The sequence below is a fragment of the Serinus canaria genome, chromosome 26 (genome assembly GCF_022539315.1).
Source record: "Serinus canaria isolate serCan28SL12 chromosome 26, serCan2020, whole genome shotgun sequence".
NCBI lineage: Eukaryota > Metazoa > Chordata > Aves > Passeriformes > Fringillidae > Serinus > Serinus canaria.
The window spans coordinates 977,531-988,132 of record NC_066339.1 but is presented as its reverse complement, the minus strand read 5'-3'; the positions used below and the strand labels follow the sequence as shown (position 1 = coordinate 988,132).

The following is a 10,602-nucleotide window of genomic DNA, read 5'->3' as shown; positions in this document are numbered from 1 at the left end:
GGGTCCCCGGCCGCGCTGTCACTCCGCCACCGGCGGCGGCTCCGGGCGCTGCCAGCGGGGCCGGGCGGGACGGGGCAGCGAGCGGTGAGCGGGGCACCGGGGTGGGACGTGGGGCACTTCCCCGAGGGAGCGGGGAGACTCTGGAGACGCGCCGGTGGGAGCGGGGGTGATGGGGACATCCTGCGGGGCCCTGGAAGGCAGGGACACCCCGGTGGAGATCGGCTCTGGTGCGGAACACCCCGACAGGGACTGGCGGTGACGTTCGGGGACACACCGGCTGGGTCACCCTGCGGGGATCGGCGTTGACAGAGGCGACAGCGGGTGGTGATGGGGGACACCCCATCGGGGACTGGCTGGCCACGGTGAGGGCGGCAGATGATGGGGAACACCCTGTTGAGGACAGAGGTGGCGGGGTCATACTGCTGGGAACAGCGGTGACACGAGAGATGCTGGCAGGGACCGGGAAGCACAGGCAGCAGCTGTCGGGGCTGGCACAGCCTGACACTCGGGGCAGCCCCCGCGTCCCCTCTCCTGTGCCCCGCGATGTCCCCACCTTTCTGCAGAGACCCTGTTTCAGCAGCGGGAGCTGCAGCGTGACCGGGCTGGCAAATTCCCGTGTCCCACTGCCTTCGGTGTATCCTGGACACCCCCAATTCCTGTCCCCGACAGAGGGGGACTGCAGGAAGATGCTGTGGTGCCTCCCCAGTTCAGTCCTGAGGAGCACAAAATGGCCAGCAAAGGGTAACGGGGGAAACTGAAGCACGGGGACTGTCGAAAACGTGTGTCCTGCTGCCCCACATCTCCTTTCCACAGGCAGAGCCGGTCGGTACTGGCAGATCATGGTGTCTGCCCTCATTTTTGACATGGGAAGGTGCTTTTGAGCTGTAGGCATCCATGGGTGCTTCCCATGCGGATATTCCACTAGCTGGGATGAAGGAGCCATCCCCACACTGCTTGGAGCTGGGAGTGTTGCAGCCTAACCGGGATGGTACAGGACAGAGGGGAAACTTTGAGATGACTTCAACTCAGGCCGTGCCCCTTGAGACACAGAGGTGCCGTCACCCTGCGCGAGGGAAGCAGTGAAGACCCGCCGAGTGCCGGGACGACTCTTTTCCTGGATTTCACCTAGGAAAAAAACAACTGGGAGGGGAGCCAGGGAGTCTGGGTGTGCCGGGATGCCAGGCCCGCAGCCGGCCCTGCTGCATACCCGCGACTGCCCAGAGCGGGCGAAACCCCGTGCAGGCAGGGCTCGCCCGTGGGTTTTTGGGGCGCTGTCTGCGTTCCCCGAGGCTTTGTCATGGCTGTCGTGCCATTATCCCCGGCGCCAGAGAGGGTCCATGTGCTCCCAAGGGGGTGACAGGGATGGGGGATCTCCCTGCTCCCAGCAGCAGCATGTGTTGGTGTCTGTGCTGTTGGAAGGAGGGGCTGCACCCCCCCAGTTTCACAGCCGGGGGAGCTGAGTCAGGAAATCCCGGCTGGCCCGGCCGGATCCCGGCTGAGTCATTTCGCGGCGCTGAGTAAGTGCCCGTGCCGGGGGTGCGGGGCTCCAGTGCCCGGGGGGGCAGCGGCTGCCCGCACATGCCCCGGCACTGCCCCTGACCCTGGCCTCGGGTACTGCCAGCCCTGCCAGCCCCGTGCCTCAGTTTCCCCCCGACATTTTCCCAGGACTGGATGAGACCGAAGGCTCCTGGGATGTGGACATGTCACACATCCCAGCACGGGAGCTGGCTCTGAGAGGCCAGGGAGAGGGGAGACACGTTGGGATGGGGACTGTGGGACTGGGTGAGCTCTGATGCTCACTGGGAGGAGAATGGTATCCCCAAAGCAGGATTTGGGATCCTCCTCCCAGTAAAGGGGGTCTCCAGTCTCGGTGTGTTGGGAGGGATGTGGCATTGAGGAGGGAAATGCGGGGGAAGAAAGGATGGGGATAAGAACTGGGATGGGAAATACGATTAGAATGGGGACAGGGATGGGGATAGGGAAGGGGTGGGGATGAGATGAGATATGAGGTGAGATGATGAGATATGAGATGAGATGTGGTGGGGGTGGGATGAAGATAGGGATGGGCTGATGAGAGGTACAGGATGGGATGAGATGGGGGTGAGGACAAGAATAGGATGAGGACAGGGATGAGGCTGATAGGGCTGGAGCAGAGCTTGGGGTGCATGTGGGGACGTGGAGGGAATCAGGCTGGCACCACTGGAAGCAGGATGTAAATAACCTGCCAGGACACGAGGTTTTTTCCTGCCCCCCCCTCCATGCAGCCCCACGGACAGGAAAAAGGTGTTTCCGGCTGCGGATGGGAGCGGGGCCCAGGCCTGGAGCGGGATGTGGGGCCTGGGCCACGGAGAGGGGAATCAGGTGACCCCTTCGGGCTGGATTTTGGGGTGCAGCCACTGACCCCATGGCCGGTGGGACCCCTGACCTCAGTGGGGCCACTACAGCCCCCTGGACCCTGGCTGGGCTGGTGGCAGGAGCTTGGTGCAGGCTGGCACCACTGTGAGGATAGGACGTGGTTCCACCAGGCTGGGGCACCCTGTCCTGTCCCCAGTGCCACCAGCTGGGGCAGCCACCAGGTGAAAACCCTGGGGACATCTTCCTCCTTTCTGGCTGGAGCAGGATCTGTGTGCAGCTGGAGGGGGCACTGTGGGAGGAGAGTGACCCATGACCCGTGCAGAGCCACTCCTGCTCACTGACCAAGCAGGATGTCCCCTCACCTGCATGTGCTCCCTGGGGAGGTCTGAAATGCTCCACCAACAAAGTGCCTGGTCACCAGCCTGGGCTGGGGACATCAGTCTGGGATGGGGACACCAGTATGGGATTGGGACACCAGTATTGGATGGAAGTCTTCAGCATTTATTCCCACCACCCTGTGCCCCCCCTTCACTTTGCTGCTGGCAAATGGGTGACAGTCCCCCCTCACCCATCTGGGGTATCCATTTAGTGGCAGTCAGGGCAGGTACAGCACCCTCTGTCCTCCTACAGCCCTTTGTGCCCTGTGCAGTGGGAAAAACAGCAGTGACAGGGAAGGAGCAGCTGGGACCACACTGCCTCTGCCCTGTGTGTCCCCAGGATGTCTCATCTCATGTCACTGGCCTGTCCTGGCTGGGCAGAATTGGTCCCCAAGCCCTAACCAAGGAGTGTCAGTCCCAGGAGTGCTCTGCAGGGAGCCCGGACCTGCTGGGGCAGTCAGCGGCACTGGTGGTGACAAGGCTGGTGGCAGTGCATAGGAAAACTGAGGCACAGACTGCAGGCAGGTGGCACATTGCCAACACCTCAGGAATTCCTCGAATGCTCCAGGTGACAGATCAGCCACCAACCTGTCCCAGCAGGCTCTGGTGGCTTCCCTGGTGCATTTGCTGGCACAGCCTGAGTCTTGCTCATTAGCAAGTGACCTGTAATGAGCTTTGCTGAGTTGTGCTGCAGGGTCTGGGCAGTGCTATGGACACTGGACACTGCTGTGGATTGAGTGCCTGGATCAGGAGACGCTTGTTGGGAGAGGGGCTGGAGGTTGCTCTGGCATGTGGCACCCACGTCCACCATCACAGGAATTGACAATAATTGGGGGGAGCAAGTTTTTAATTAACCAGGGTGGGGGGGATGTTCTGGATGAGCGGCCCAGGGAGGGTTTGAAGCTCTGCTCTGTCCCCGGGGGTCCTGGTGGGGTAGGAGCTGGGGTGAGGCTGTCTCTGGCTGTGGGACTTGGTCCCCCTTCACTTCTCTGAGCTTGTCTGGTCAATGCCCCATCCCGACCCCAAACCACCTGTGGCACCATCGCTGCCCTCCGGACTTTTATGGGGGGGCTCGGGGTCACCCCATCTCGGTGCCGGGCTGCCGTGAGTTTCATTGTGGGATCACGTCCTGCAAGTTCCCTTCCACCAGGGCTCAGCAGCCGGTGTTGGTGCTGCTCTGCCCCCTGCTCTGCTGCCCCCCTGCCGTCACTGTGGAGTGGAGTGCCCCAAGGCATCGCTTGCGGAGGGAGCAGGCGGGGACAAGCCCCCCGTGCCCGGGGCCAGCTGGGGCACTGGCACTGCTGTCCTGGCATCCTCTTACCGCCCCCCGGAGTGGGGAAATGGGGCTCCGAAGGTCTCAGCTGAGCTGCGGGGAGCGGGTTTGGAGCGGGAGCCGGCGCTCGAGGTAACGCCTCCCACTGTTTGCCCGAGTTCCCTGGATCCCCTGCTCCCAGGGAGGAGCAGAGGTGGGAGCAGGGGGAACTGGGTTTGTGCTCGTTCTCCCTTCTCATCCGCAGATAGCATTCGAGGCCTGGGCGGATGCGGCCGGGCGGCGCCGCCTCCGGCAGCGGAAACTCCCCCTGGGCAGGGCAGGGCAGGGCTCGAAGTCACGGCTTCTTCTCCACCCCTGCTCCCCCGCCTTCTCTTGTCGCCCCTCTGGGCTCGGCAACTCTTCCTCGCTCCCTGCCTGGACGTCCGTACCCGGGGATGTGCAGGCGAGGGAAGTGCGACGGGCGAGGGAAGGCAGGAGTGCGGCCATCCTCTCATGGGGAGGCAGGATGCCAAGGGGATGATTGAGGGATACTGAAGGGATACTTGAGGGACGCTTGGGCTCCCCTCTGGGAAACTCAGGCAGTCTTTAGGTGGCCTCATGATGGCTTTGTTGGCTGCATCCTTTGGAGGGAGAAGGTTTAATTTTAGGTGTAAGAGGGTCGTGGAACTTGAGCTGTGCTGGGCTGGTGAGGAGTATTGGGGCCAGGCATTGCCAGCCCCTGCCAGCCTCTTCCAGCCACATCTATTAAGTGACAGTACTCAAGTCCCTTGGGATGTTGGCATCATGAACACACTTGGAGTTGTTCTGATAAACCCTGGGGATGTGAATCCCTCTGGAGTGGTGACTGTTGCAACTCACACATCATCCCCCCACCCCCCCGGCCCCGGAGCCAGCAGGGAGGTGTTTGCCAGCAGCCACTGTGGATTTACAGCTTACTGGAAAATCCACTCATCCCATTAAGGGCTCCCTGTGGCTTTTGCTTTCCAGTGCAAATACCTGGTAATCCTAGGGAAACCCCCTTTGGTGCCAGTGGGTGTGTGGGGCTCTCGGGACAAACCCAACAGAAGAGTCCAGGCTGCAAGAGCGGCTTTGTTTATTACAGGACGGATCAAGAGAGACCTGTCTTGCTTGGCCAGGTAAGACCAGACAGGGCAGTTTAGCTCATGATAGGAATGATCTGTGATGGGAATGGGACAGGGATTGAGGGGTTCAGTTTGGAATAAGATCCATGGGTTGACTTTCATTCACTCAGTTCTTCACCCAAAGTAGGTTCAGCATTTAAAACCACCCCATTCTGAAGCTTGTGTGTGATGATGGCACATCCTCAGCTCTGTGTCTCTGCTCTTGGGGCTTAATCTCCCACTTGGCTGGCACACCCTATTGCTGTGTCCCTAGAGGTAACTGTCCCATGTTCCAGTGGCATTTTTAAATCCTTAACCTGCTTTAGGGGGGAAAATGCTTTTTTGGTACCCCCATGACTCCGCTCTGCCTGCTGTATGTTGAGAGAGCTGAGTGCTGAAAGGAGCAGACATCCATTGAGGGTCTCAACAGGGAGCACTGGGGGTGCTGGGGATGCATTGCCAGTGCCAGGATGGGGGTGACAAGCCCAGCTGCCCCCTTGACCATCCTGACCACTCAGCGCTCACATATGCCTGCAAAGGTGACAGCATCTGCTGAGTTAATGTGTTTTGCAGCCCTGCTGTGCAGCTGCCTCTCCCCGCCAGCCCAGCAGCCAAGCAAAATCCATCAAGGCCTTCCAGGTTTCATGGGTCGAGGACCAGGGGGGGCCATTTCCGCACAGCGTCAGCGAACGCAGACACCGTGACATCTGGTCTTGCTCAAAATTCTCAGGAGCAAAGGCCAGGTGTGTGATGCTGCAGGAACACAGGGCTGAATAAATGATGCAACTGGTTCCGTGGAGTTTTGGCCCAGACAAGTGTCCAGCTGAATGTCACCCGAGGTGTGGGACGACTCCTGGCCCAGGGCTTGATCCGCCACTGGGAGGTCCTTGGCCCCGTGGCAGCATTGAGGTTCTGGAAGGTTTTGGAGTGATGTTGGGAAGGTTTTAAAGCCCTCAGGATGTGCAATAGGAGACGTTGTATTTTGGCTGTGGTACTGGATGCCGGAGGGACCCCAGGCTCTGTGGTGTCCAGTGGTGGCTCCTGTGCTGGAGGAGGCACCTGCAGGGCTACCAAACCTTTATGGCTGTTCTTGCCACACAGCACAGGAAGAGCAGGGGGCCCAGGAGAGTGGGAGACCTTCCCAAGTGACCCTTCACTGCAGGAGCACCTGGAGAGGGTTTGGTAAGGTGTTACCCCATGGAGAGACAGCCCAACCCTTTTCTCTATGGGTGTTGGGGACACCGGGACATAACAGGCAACGGTGCTGGGGACAGATGGCACCAGGCACCGGACAGATGGCTCCGTCACAGACAAGCAGCCGAGGGGCTGGGAGGCTGGGGCCCTCCGGCGCTGGGCTGGTCCCTGGGGACTCCTTCTGCCGGCCCGCGGCTGGCGGCTGTGGCCCGAGGGGGACAGTGACACCACCGCCAGTGGCTCGTGTGGCACCACCGGCCATAGGCGGTGCGAGCACTGCCGGCCCGGTGGGCACCGGGTTGGGGAGGGGACGGACACGGGCTCGAGGACGTGACGCTCGTCCTGTGGAGGCTGCGCCGGGTGGGGGAGGCGGTACCGGACCGAGGAGAGTGACATCGGTTCGGGGGAAAGGGTGACATCTGCTCAGGGGGTGGTACCCGGCAGAGGGAAAGGTGACACCGGCTGGGGATGCGATACCGGGTGGAGGTGACACCGGCCGGGACGGGGGGTGACACCGGCCCGGGAGGCGGTACGGGGGGGCGGTACCGGGGGGCGGTGCCGCAAGCGGAGCTGTCCAGCACCGGCGGTTCCTGAACGTCCGCAGCGCCGGGGCCCGGGGACGTCCCCGCTGCCCCCCGCTTCCGCCGGGCACCCCCCATACCCACCCGCCGGATATCCTGTCCCGGGCCCCGGCCCAGGAGGAGCCAGGGCTGGGGTGGGCACGGGCTGGGGGAACACCCAGGGGCCGTGGAGAACCGGGCACCGTGTGGCCGGGAGAAGCCTTGGGCATTGACGACCCTTGCCCAGCTCTTCACACCGTGGTTCCCCCTCCCCAGATCCTCCCACAGCCCCTTGAAAAGACCCCGCGCAGCCCCCAGGCTCTGTCCCAGCCCCAGCCCAGCCATCCAGGATTTGTGCCGGGCACAGCTCAGCCCGAGCAGAGCTCGGTCTCCTGGGCACCCGCGGGTCGGTGACAGCGGCTGCTTCAGCAGGTCCAGCCCAGAGCTCAACTTTGCTTAGAGCCGGTTTTATTGAAATGGGTTAAGTGGCTAATGGGATTGCTACAGAGGGGCTTAGGCAGGGATTAGTGCTGTGGCTATGGGCTGGGCATCTCTGAAAGTGTTCCAAAAACGTGTGGATGTGGCACTTGGGGATGTGGTTTAGTGATGGGTATGGCAGTGCTGTGTTAGCAGTTGGACTTGATCTGGAGGGCTTTTCCAACCTGACAATTCTGTGATTTCTCTATGATGTCTGCTTGGACAACAGCTGATTTCTGTCCTTCAGTGCCTGCCCCTGCCCATCTCCCAGCAGCTCACAGAGCTGCCAGCATCGTACTGGGTGGAACAGACATCCAGAACAGGCAGAGCTCGGTCTGGCTGCCCTCCACTTCCACCTGCCTGCCCATCCACTGCATGCACCCAGGAGAAGCACCTGCCTGCACCCAGCCCGACATTGCCCTCCGGAGGGATGGGAGAGGGGAGCAGTGGCACCTCCCTGGGGAAGGACCCAGCCTGGTGTCCCAGCGATGAGGGTGGTGGCAGCGTTCCAGACAATGACACCGGCTGGTGGGCAGGCCAGGTCCTGCCCAGGGCACGGGGGCTGGAGGGCTGGGCCTGGTGCCTGAATCGGCAGCTTGTTCTCCTCTGAAGGGCCCTTTCTGCCCCAGCTCCCTCTGTTTCTCTTTGGAAAGTTTTATGTTCCTTGTGTCACAAGGAGCCTTTTCTTTGTTGCCCTTCCCGAGCGTGCCAGGGAGAAGGCTGTGCTGGAGCATGGCCATCCCTGATGGCAGCTCAAGGTTGGATGCTGCACAGGGCTGCAAGGTGCAGGCAGCAGCCTTTGGGGGCAGCTGTTTCACAGCACCAGGACCTGTCCCTTGGCAGGGGCTCAGCTCCTTCTGTCTCACCCCTAGGCTGCCCCCTTCATCTTCACCCATAAAAAGGAAGGATGCTTTGCAGCCCCTGAGCATCTCTGTGGGGACACCTGGCACAGTGTTGCAGCCCCTGGTGTTCCTGTGCTGCCAGTCCCAAGGGTGTCTCAAGGATGATTCCAAATTTACAGAGCTGTTCTGCATCCCAGCACACCCAGGGAAGGATCCATCCTCCCTCTTTCCTATTTATCAGCCTGATTTCAGCTCTCTTACCCCTTCCAGAGGCTGTGTCAGGGTGGGGAAACAGGCACAGAACAGCAGCAAGGTGCCAGCAGAGGCTGAAGGGTTGAACACATTTTCTGTCACCCAGTGTCCATGCTCAGACTCCTGCCACATTTATCCTGGGACACAGGACAGCGTGTCATCCCTGACAGGGATCTAAGCTGTGATAGGAGAGAAACAAATTTTATCTCACTCATAAAAGTCACCCCAAAATGCTACAAAATAAAGAGCAAAATGCTAGCAGAGCCATTCACTGTTCTCTTGGAAACATGGGAGCCCTGTGCCTGGACCCCTCTAAGGCACAAAGGTGGAGCCAGGGGCTTCAGCCACTCATTGTAGCCCCCACAGGGCTGGAGGCTGTTCCCAGCTCGGCTCAGGTGATGGATGGCTCCAAAGCAGATCTGCTTCAGTGCTGGGAATGCTCCAGTAACCCCTCTAGGTCATGGAAATGGGGACATGAAAGGAGATCAGGCTCCAGGTCCCTGTTCATTTCTGGCTGCTAAAATCACACATGTGAGATGGATTTGGACACGAGGCTGAGGAAGTAGTTCAAGCACCGGGCACAACAGATGCCTCTATGAAGGAGATGCCTTCAGGGATGTGCTGGCTTGTGTCTTTCCTGGGATGAAGGACACAGCTCAGCCAAGGCTTTTCCTTCAATGTGAACACTCGAAACTCTGTGTATGGCATTGTCTGAAGGGATCAAATCCCACCTCACCTCTGGGGATAAAAACTGAAGTTCACCTCCAGACCTGAGCTCTGGAGGCACCTAAAATGAGTATCCTCTCCTTGTCTGGGAGACTAACACCTCCAGCTGCCCAGGAGGCTCTGCCCTGATGCCCAGGCACGGCTCTGCTGCCCACAGCACTGCTGTGGCTGCTCCAGAATATCCTTTTGTGCCAAAACACATCATGGGTACCTGCTGCTTTCCACTACCACAGGACCCAGTGATCCCAAGCTGGTACCCAGGGGAGCAATTGGGCCAAAAACTCACCCAGCAGCTGGAAGTCCCCAAATTAAATCAGGTGCACGTTCCCAGGGCTCATGTTACCCAGAGAGGGAGCAGCAGCCAGTTCCTGAGAGCTGTTCCTAGGCTGAAGGAGAACGTTTTTTCCCTTTTGAGCTAATTGCAAAGGAGCTGCTGAGTCTATCTGGGTCAAGCCATGACCTGCTTTAGCCAGGCAGAGGCAGCAGGATGCCGGGTGACACAGCATGACACAGGGTGACACAGCGTGACACAGCACGATGGGCACTTGTCTGCTCCCCTGCCATCATCACACATGGGGCACATGCCAGGGACACCCTGTCCTGGATAGGGTAAAATCAGTCTGGAGGCAAGGGAAGAATTCTTTGGGAACAAGGATGGACTGAATCTTTCCCAGGAATGGTTTTAGTTTGTGGTGGTTGATGCGGGATGTGAAGGGGACTTCTGGGCAAAGGAGTGGCTTCTCCTGGAGCTGCTGAGGGCAATAGGTACTTGGCAGGAGCTGCTTTGGTTTATCCCTTTGATGGCATCCCCAGGTGTGGGACCCCAGCATAAGGGTGCAGCTGGTGTCACAGGCTGAGCGAGCGGGGCCACATCCACATGATCCCTCGCCATCCCCCAGGAAGCCCATGGCATCCCTAGAGGAGGGTGAAGCCTGGGGAGGGGCCAGTAGTGCTGAACCAGGCACAGTGGGATCCTTGGAGGAACCTGAGGTGTGTGTGGTGGGAAAAGGACTGCTCTGAGCCTGGCTCCCAGCAGGCATTGGCATCTCCTGAGAAGCCTCAACCCTGTGAGCACAAGAGAAAGATTGATTTTCTTGAGGCCAGTGCGGCAGCTTTGGCTTCTGCTGCAGCTGTGACATCGCTGGTGGGCTCAGAGGGGGAGAAATGGAGGTTGTGTCCACAAGAGAGAAATCCAGAGTGGAAAAAAAACCTACAAAACCTGGTTACAGCCCTGATGCCACATGCCCAGGGAGCAGGCATGGCTGGAGAAATGCTGCATGCTGGTGGTGCTCAGTGGGTGCTGGGGAAGGTAAAGTCACAGCATAAGTCTAGATAAAGATTTTGCCTCTGAGTTGGCTGAGGATGAGCTTGGGACAGATTTTACGGAGTGAGGGGCAGCTGATCTCCCTCTGCATTAGGAGAAAA

The 10,602-nt window shown here is 59.8% G+C and overlaps 1 protein-coding gene across 1 annotated transcript in view; it reads left to right on the top strand.

Moving 5' to 3' along the window:
- Positions 1–17: 17 nt before the first annotated feature.
- The window catches only part of NAV1 (neuron navigator 1), a 74,402-nt gene continuing 63,817 nt past the window's right edge, over positions 18–10,602 (top strand). Inside the window, exon 1 of the mRNA XM_050985207.1 lies at positions 18–84. The gene's annotated coding sequence lies outside the window, so the exon portion shown is untranslated. The remainder of the gene's footprint in view (positions 85–10,602) is intronic.